Genomic DNA, 10,231 nt, shown 5'->3' on the forward strand with positions numbered 1-10,231 from the left:
AAAATCAGCTGTGCTGAAGCAAGGAAACCTCTAAGTCCACACTCCATACCAGTTGGTGGCGGTAATGCTCACCTAACGTTTTTTGCCAACCGCCAATAAAACTCAATAAGAAGAAGAAGAAGGAAACCTCTAAAACCTGCAGGACAGGGGGCCTTGAGGACCGAGTTTGGGGATGCCTGTAGATTTTGTTACTTCTACATGCCTGTGAGATGTGACTTGACACTCCAGGATATGATTTGGGAACTTTTTTTTTTTTCCAACCTTTGTTTTATACACCTTGGGCTGGCAATCACGTTACATGGGAACCCCTGGTAAGGTGATGTTTAAAAACAAAAAAATTGAATAACTGAAAAACATTACAAAAACCCAACCTTTTTATGTCGATAATTTGAACTAACTTTCTATTCTTTCTTCTTTATTTTCTTTGTTGACAGGCAAATCTCAGATTTATTTAGTTTCAATAAAATATTCCCTTAGCCACTCCTAAAATGGAAAAGTAAAAAAGGCTGCAACTTACTGCTGCACTCGGGGCAACAATCGGGAGTTTTTAACATGCAAATTGTTTTTTGTTAATTTAAGGAAAGGTCTTATCTACTTACATATCTGGAAAACTGATCCTACCCTATGTTTAGCCTGTGAAGCTGTGGGCCTGTTTCTCTATCAAAAAACACAGGAATCTTCTTACAGGGCATGAAATACCAAGACATTTGTGATGAAAGTCTTCCCCAGTAAACTAAAAATAGATTTTCAATGGCTCCTTTAGGTTCTTCATGATCAAAATATATGACCCTGTCAACGAATATTTGATTTACTGAGCACCAAGATCAACCTCCTTCAGTGACTTTCTCTGTCCCCAGACCTAAATCCAATAGAAAGTGGATTGAGTGAGCAGAAAATAGAGTGCAATAGAAAAAAAAAAAACAAGATACAGTTTGAGCAAGATGGAGCCGTTATATTAGCAAAGACCAGCTGAACATAATGGACTATAGACATGCTAAAACTGCAATTAAAAAAAATATATTTTTTAATTAAATGTCCCTCATGAAAAAAAAAAAAAACTTTAGGATAATTGAAATGATAATTTTCTCCTTTTCCAGCAGAGGGCAGCGTTGTTTCATCAACAGTGTTTGAACTTTTTTCTCTTGCAGAAAAAAAAAATGTTTTTAACATGTTTGTTTTAAAGCCATCAAGTTTGATAAAATACTAATTTTTTCCTGGATGACAGTTTTCCAATTTCACCCATTTTGAGAAATGCTATGACAACAAGAACTACGAATTAAGCACTCTTGTCTTGGCTGACGAAGGATAACACTAAGTAGAAGCCAAATCCCTTTATCAGTAGCGTACTTGTTTTTTATTCCTATTCTGTAAAAATTGGACCAATTTCTTGTTTCACACGAAACGCTTCATCTTGTCATAACTTTTAATGGGAAAGGCATTATGGGATTTGTCAGGGAAAAAAATGTCCCTCCTTTTCTTTCCCTTGAACAGTCAGATATAATTTACTTTGAATAAGAAGTCAGAAGACTATTTATAGACCTCTGCAGAAATAACATGTGTCCAAAACACCAGAATAGCCAGTGGTAGCAGGTGTGGTGAAACATGAGTGTAGATTTGTTTTTTTACTGGTGTGGGGGTCTTAAAGTGGAACATGCTGGTGCTGTCACATAATCTGGCAGGACATGTTTCAGACGTACAGAAAGGATTCATTCAGGTCTGCATCTGTGTGTAACTGAGGAACAGGCGGATGGTTTTTACTTGACAGTGAGGCCATTGTCGGGGATGTCGAATTGCTCTCCGCTGACATGATCCCGTAAGATAATGTGAAATGTAAGCTGACATTTTTAAAGCGAGGAGAAAAAGTATCTAAATGTCGTACTTTTCTTGGAATGTCTGGAATGAAGTTCCACCCTTATTGTTACGAATCATGATGAAGAGTGAGGCCTAAGGAGGGGTTTTGCTTATATCCTGCTAACCTGATGTAGATCTGATTCCTTTCTGATTTTTACAAGCTCTGATTTGACATTAAAGTTACAGAATAGCATAAATTGTACAAAAGAGAACACATTTAAACCAAACTTAAAGTTATACCAAATGGGGATAAGTCAAGTTTAAAAGTAGACAGGGTGTCTATCTCAGGGACAAATCACTGGGGGATTGTTTCCCTGCAGATCTGCTTCCCCATTCTACTTTTAGAAACTCTAGGAACTGCCAGTAAACCTGCAGTCTATAAGCAAAGGGTTTAGCTTAATATGACATGAAATATAACTTAAATTCCTGTTTGAATAAGAAGCAATGCAAATATGTAAATTGGGGGAATATCTAATTTTCCTCCATCTTTCATAGAAATTCCTATGATTCTATATTCAAATGTTAAGATTTAATATTTTTAATCAGGGGAAATCAGGGCATCAGCAATATTAAAACTGTTTTATCAATGTTCATCTTCAATCTGAGCCTGTTGAGTAAAGTAAGCTTTGTTTTAGTTGTCATTTCAATGGTCAACGTTTAACTGATTAAATAACATGTAGTTTGTTTCAGCTTCAGTTAATGATTAGGAAGAATGACCTCCAACTGTGGGGAATCTTTACACATCCTGAACCTGCAGTCAGATCCATTAACACCAGCTCTTACAGTAATTCTGGCTGCTTTTTCTACTGGAACAGCAAACTTATGCTGTTTTTAAAGTTTTAAGAGATTTTAAATGATGAAACAAATCAAGAAGATGAGGAAAAAAAAACAAGTCAAAATTCACCAAATTACCTCGACTTTAAGATGATCGTTTTACTGTTAAATTAAGAATTATTATAGACTTTTAAGCATTGCTTTGCAAATAATGAAATATTCCAGTAGGGCTCCATAGGTTTAATATATTACTTTAGAAATATATGTTCTATAATCAGACTTTAAGTGGTGCATTCAAATGTAGCTTGAGAAAACCTAAAAGTAATCATTTTGACAAACGGCGATATCTTAATGTTGATGTGGTAATGTGTTTTTTGCTTTACATACGATGACATCTTTAGTGATGTAAAATGAAAACATAAGGACAACTTTCCAGAACCTCAAAATATCACATCTTAGGAAAATACAGCAAAAACTACTGCTGCAAAATTCAACAATTTACCATTGCATATAGTTATAATAGTTACTAAAGAGCAATTTGGAGGGAGAATTCATGGTTTCATTTTGTGTAGATTATCAATTACTTTCTGGATCTAACTCATGCCTTACTATAGCTGCCCATATTACTTGTCAGTTCAACTTAACTAAAACCAGCTCCATGTTTACAGTACAGATTCAGCTGGTTTACTATATGTGACGTGGAAACACTGGATGATCTGTTTTCAGTCTCAATCACTGTGACAACTGCTTTTTTGAGGGAGCACCTATCTAGAGGACAAAACTTAAATACTTTATGCACATTTCTCCTGAAAGTTGCCACCGATCTGTGCTCTATCCATTTATTGATAAGATGCAGGCTGTTTAACCTTCTCTTCTGTTTCACTCTTCTGACAGGAAAATCCATTTTCTAAGCTTATTGGAGTCTAGACGCTGGACAACAATCCATTTTTTCAAAGGCTTAGGAAATTTCATACTGGGATTTAATGGATGCAGCAATTAGATGGTCGGCTCCTTTAATCTTGTGCTATCCTCTAAAGCAGGGGTGCTCAAGTCCAGTCTTCAAGAGCTACCATCCTGTAACTTTTAGATGCATCTCTTCTCTAACACACCTGAATCAAAAGGCTCAATCCCCTCATTTATCCCAGCAGAGGTGTGGTAATGAGCCACTCATTTGATTCAGGTGTGTTAAAAATGGGGTGCATCAAAAAGTTGCAGGATAGTAGCTCTTGAGGACTGGACTTGAGCACCCCTGCTCTAAAGAAACCATTCACCCCTAGACAGACTGAATACCGGAAATGACACCAACAGCAGGGCTGTCCAGCCTTTATTATAAATGTTTTAGCTAAAAAAAAAACATTTAGCAAGCCTCAGCCTGCTTATAAACGAGTATAATAGCCTCTGCCCAAGATGGTAAGGTGATCAAAAAGTATGAAAAATGGAAAAAAATGATATTCCATTAAATGCAGTTTATCACTTTATTTTTATGAATGTGTGAAATGTTTTCTTTTATTAGATATCCTAACATACATATGGAAGAAACCCTTTGAGAGATGGTTAAAGTTCCATCTTATTTCCTCTGTTGATTTGACATGCCATACACATCATTTATGCCTTAATGGTTTCATTTTTAGCACCAAAACTTTTTTCCCCCCATATCTCTGAAAAGCAAAGATTTAGTTCAGCATAGCAGGAACAGAAGCTGGACACTAAGGGCTGGAATTATCCTAATATGTTATACGTTTCTCTGCAAAAATGTATCCTCCTTAATTTGGCTTATAAGACTAAAGCAGATTACAGCATTCGGTTATTCTTCACTAAAAAGGAAGCATATGCATAGGAGCTGAATGGGGAGAATTTAGACTAGTGATTTTCAGGCACTGAGTTACAAAAATCTAAAGCCAAATAAATAAATGAGAGCCATCTTCACAAATGTGCACAGTTTGGTCACTTCTGGTTTGATCGTCACTTTAGCGGAGCTATATGGTGACAGAAAAATGAATTTCATGACACCAGTAAAGGTAACGGCGTCCTTTGGAAACTTATTAAACAGAATCAAAAACGTCAAAACCGAAACTACAGCAGACGACTAATAAACCTGTTGAGAAAAACAAGTGAAGTGAAATTACTGTGGACCTTAAAAGCTGAAGGTCGTCTCTGGTTCTGCAGTGTCAGCAGAATGGGCAGCTGTCATGATTAATGCTGTGAGACATGCACACTGGAGAGGTGACTGGAATTTCAAGTGAGCACAAAGGGGAGATCTTGGAGCTAAAAGCCACAGTTTAATGATAAAAAGATTATTAGAAAACCCCAGGATGGTTAGCACTGAATTAATTGAGATGGTTTGCTTACAATGAACAGGCTCCATGTCTAATTAGATCAGCTCATTCCTTATGGTAGAACATATTACTACTTCTCACAAGCAAGTGTTTTTTTTAGCCGTGTCTGCATTAAAGTAATGAATTCAATTCAGTTTATTAATTTAGAGCAGATACATAACAAATGTCTCCTCAGGATTTTTGACAGGAAACAAATCCTGTATCTATACGGTCAGTGCATTCCATATAAACTGATTCAGAGTCCATTATAACATTACAGTTTGATCCTATTTATAAAACAGCGGTCAGGTTTATTTTATGCGCCTACATTTCCTGTCTAAGAAACCCAGCCCTTTGCATCCAGTGACTGACTTTGCACACTGACAGTGGTGCCTATCTATAGAGCTTGATGTTTAGTCACAAATAAATAATGAGAATACAAGAGATCATGTTCCATCTTGCCCTTTAGACTGATGTAGACTTTCTCCAGTGGTAGAAACATCAAAATTTGTTTTGTTTTCCTTTCATTTACGTTAGTAATGATGTAAAATAGTTCTTCAACTCCTGCCTCGTCACAGCTTCAATCTGCAGTTATTAAGCATCTCTGATTGACCCTTGTCAGATCCTTCTGTCAGAAACTGGAACCATGGACCCAGAATTTAGGCAGACAGACTGACATGATTTATAACAGCATCTTTTAATTAACTGCTCGACGAATCCGTGACTCAGCAGTTAGAACAAAAAGGCCGGAAACTCTATAGAGGGTGAAACAGGTTTGTCACGGTCTTGGTTCTGTTAGGTTTTACTTTGCTCCATGTTTTCTAGTTTTATTGGTTTAATTCCTATTTTGTTGTATTTTTGGATATATTTGAGTTCTAAGGTTTTTATATGTTGCCCTCTGGTGTTGGTCTCCTTTTCCCTAGCTCCTTCCCAGACTGCTCTGTTCACACCTGCTCCCAATCCGCTCGTTAGTCCTCTCTTTGTTCAGTCTCCCATAAATACACTCCTTGTGAAGTTCCTCAGTGCTGGTTCCTCGTCTAACATCGTCTTACTCTGTCATACTTCATCTTACTCTGGCTCCTTGTGATTGTTTTCTCCTGATGTCTCCATGGTTCTGGTCTGTGTTAAATCTTAAGTTGGATTTTGGATTCCTGCCTCCGTTAACTGTTACCACATTTGGGTCCTCTCAACCTCAACCAAATCATCATAAGGTTAGTGACCTGGAAACTCTGACGGAGGGCAATTAAGAGCATGTGAGTCACTAACCTGGTTATTAAGTTCACTCAGAGTCCAGAGAAAGGAGAGGAATCCAGCCGGTTGATTTTTTTCCACAGCAGGCAGTGGATTCCGCACAGAGTTCCAGGAGTCAAAGCCGTAAGACTACTGATGGAAGCTATGGGGATACTAGACGGGGCTACTGATGAGCAGAAGCCTCCAGATGACGGAGAGCAGGTGATTCCAGAAGGAGAAGCCAAAGCTGGTGTCGATGAGGTAGCAGAAGTCCAGACCAGAAGATCTGGGATCGGAAGAGGTAACATAGCGAAATCCAATGCAGGGTAAGAAGACAGAATCCAGCAGGAGTCCGAAAACGGATCAAAACAGGCAGGCAAGCTCAAAGGTCCGGGAACAGAAACAATTCAGGATCAGGTTATCAGAACAAACAAGCTGGGTACCCTAGAGAAGTCTCACCTACGGCTCAAATAATTTAGCACTGATGACTGGGACCAAAAAGTTTAGTAGAAGCTGGAACAGGTGGATCTAATGAGAGGTAATGAAAACTGGGCGGAGCTAGGCAGGTGGAGGGAATGAACCAATAATCCAGTTATCAGTGCCAAGATCTTGACACCTTCGTTTCTCAACCATCTTTAATCCTCTTCTCAGATTTAGATTTTAAAATCTCTCACAAAATATTCTAATTTTATTCAGTTGCATTTAGTGAATAGTTTAATTTTTAATAGGAATGTTTAATTTTGTGTTATTTTTGGTTTGGACCATAAGTGCTCATGGTGTGACACAAAACTAACATAAGTAGGTCTTAACTAACTAGTTGATCTTAAACTCTGAGTCACACTTGATTAAAATTGATCTCATTAGCTGAGTTCTGTAGAGCTTGACTGATGCCAGTGAGGCACTCAGCCATTTTACTCGGCTGTGCAGGGAAAGCAACACATCAGGAATAAGTTATAGACCACTGGGATTGTTCCTATCTGCTGAAATAAATGAAGGGGAACCAACTCTATTTCCTTTAGGACGATGGTATCTGAAGGCATCACATGAGGTTAATTTTTATCTTTAGTATATCCATAATATCTTTGTTTCCCCGTCTGTATGCTTATGTTTTCAATCAAAGTTCTAAACTATTTACTCTGAACAGCTGTAATGAGATGCTGGGCTGTATTTTTTACCATTATCTTTTACAGTTTTGATGTTTATTGGCTAACTTCTTGCAAGCTGAGGTGGTACAAAAAAAAACACACTATTTATCAAGCTTTTTGATTTAGGTTAAAAAAAAAAACATTTTTGTCACCGCTCTCGCAGTGGAAGTTTTTGATGTGTTCCTTGGGGGACAATTGCTTGTTCTGTGTCTGAAATTCCAATTCTCATCCCCTGTTTACTGTAGGAATAGGAAAGATACTTGTTTTGATTAAGGACTGCAATGTATTTTATTCTGGCCAAGAGACTTTATTTTATTATTTTAATTTTTTTCATTTTAACTGATTTGGCAATGTCAGAAATAGCAATGACAATTCATGTAAGAAACATTACCACAATAGCTAAAATATGCTGTTAAATGTAAATAAGATCATAGTTTTACAAAAAAAATCCCTTGATTTATAAGTGATCAAGTCTCAAACACATACTATTACATTACTTACTTTTAACACATGAGAAACTGAGCTGGAAGAAAAATAAAATAAAATGTAAAGCTTCCCCTTTCTTAGAAATTACAGAACTAAATTTAATACATATACATCGAATTTACAGTGTAAGTTCGAAACAATATCACTCTAGTTATTATTCAGAAGTATAAGAATTTTTATTTTTTTATAAGGCGTTTTAATAGAATTAATGGTTTATATTTTAGCTAATATAATTTATTCAACCGTTTCACTGCATGTATCAAGATACACCTGTATGGAGAACAGATTCTGACGTTAAAAAATAAATGCTCAAATAAATAAGTGCACAATTAAATACACAACAAACACTAAATCAATCCATTTAAGCAGTAATTTATTTACGTGAGACAAATGTATATCTCTTTTAATTAGCTTTTTTATTCAGCTTAGTAATAATTATTTAGTTACAATCATTATGGTTTCATATGTTATTTTATTTTATATTTTCTGCAAAATCAATCATCCCCCACAGGAATTGCAGCCCTTTCATCAGAAGCCAACATTCGACAGGAGGAGCAAATCCAGTCTTTATCTCTTTTCCTAGTGACATGGATCCAGAGATATTTAACTTTTGTTATGAAATGAAAGAAGGGGGCTCTTAGATCATCCCTTATTTGGTGTGCTACAAATAAAAAAAAAATGATACTTATTGTACTCCTGTGTTATGGTATGTGATAATTTCATCATACCCAGAACATCTGTTGAAACTCAATTTGGATTATCGTTGAATCTTCCATTGTCCCAACAAGTACGCAGCCTTGTGGTTATTTCCAGATGTCTGAAATAAGGTGTGTTGTGATTGTTGCACATAAAACTATAAAGCTGCAAACAGCTGTCTGCAGACTTGCATGGATGGAACAGATAAAAAACAGTAAAATAAGAATGGAATAAAGTTGCATTCTTATTGACTTTGGTAGATATTGATTTAAAGAGATTTTGATTCAATCAAGAATAAGAAACAAGGCAGATATCTTTCAAAATATACCAATGCTTTGTCTTCCAAACCGAGACAAGGGAAGCTGCCAATCCTGATTACTACAGGCACATCCAAAACCAAACTAATTTAGTTGATTTTCTTACATTTTGAAAATGTTATAAGCCACAACCTGCAGAGTTAGCTCAGGTTAGGATGTAATAAAACCTGGAAAGCTCAGTGTGATGGAGTCGGTTTCCCTGGTTAAACAGTTGGAAGCCGTGGGCTGAGTCTTAAAAGAATTAAAGATCAGGAGTGGAGGAAATGGAGAAAACTGGTTCTGGCAATGTAATTCAAAACAACAAAGTTGTAGTATAACTGATTCTGATGTGAAACAAACATTATCTAGTTTTGCTAAACTATTGACATCTAAGTCTGTGTGTGTGTCACTTAACTGTACCACATGTTCTGTAGGAGCATCCAGCATGACAATTACGACCATCCCCTCCTCAATAGAGATGGGACTATTATAACATAAAAAGAAATAAAAATAAACAAATATATGAAGTTATTGTTTACCACGGTAATGAAGAAAATAATTCTTACAAAAGGGAATTAATTCAAAGAGATTTGTACATTTATCAGGTACTGTATAATTTTATTTGTGGGGAATGTTGGGCTAGTGGGTTAGGGCTGTGTGCTTGTGCTCTGAGAAGGTTGCAAGTACCCGGTACAATCCCCACAGCCTTCACTCTGGCTCCCTGAGCAAGACCCTTAAACCCACACTGCTCCCTGGGCACCGCACAGCGGCAGCCCACTGCTCCCTGGGCACCGCACAGCGGCAGCCCACTGCTCCCCAAGCGGATGGGTTAGATGCAGATTTCTCCAGTGTGATATCCAGTGGCGGTTCTAGACCAAATGTACTAGGGGGCCAGGAGAGGGCCAGCGCATTTTCATGGGGGCACAGAAAAGCATGAATAAAAAACAGGACCCACTTTTCCACCACAGCTTTGCTGCTCCAGCTGCGCGTCAGAACTAAACTGTTACATGCATCAAAAATGAAGAAGCATGCGCATTTTTGCTGCTCTCGCCGCTTGCGGTGTGAACGTAGCATAACAGGGGCCAGGACATGATCTAGAGGGGCACTGGCCTCCGGTGACACCTGCCTAGAACCGCCCATGTTGAAATCAAACTTCAATTATCATTATTATTATTACTAATAATAATACCGCTTATTATTATTATTTAGCTTATTGTGTTACTTTTGTATAAATTTAAATATATATGCTCAATTTATTTTTTTTATTTTATTTTTTTATGTGTCTAAGTTTGTCTTCCATACATCTATCTTTTTTTTTCTTTCAGGTGTGCGTAGATTAACAGAACAACAACCCTAAATAAAATCTAAATAATAATAATTTTAAAAAGCGTTTTGCCATATGACCCAATGTTTTTTAAAGCAGATTGAGTGGACCCGG

Source organism: Cyprinodon variegatus, unplaced genomic scaffold (assembly GCF_000732505.1).
Source record: "Cyprinodon variegatus isolate N-32 unplaced genomic scaffold, C_variegatus-1.0 Scaffold493, whole genome shotgun sequence".
In the NCBI taxonomy this organism is placed as follows: domain Eukaryota; kingdom Metazoa; phylum Chordata; class Actinopteri; order Cyprinodontiformes; family Cyprinodontidae; genus Cyprinodon; species Cyprinodon variegatus.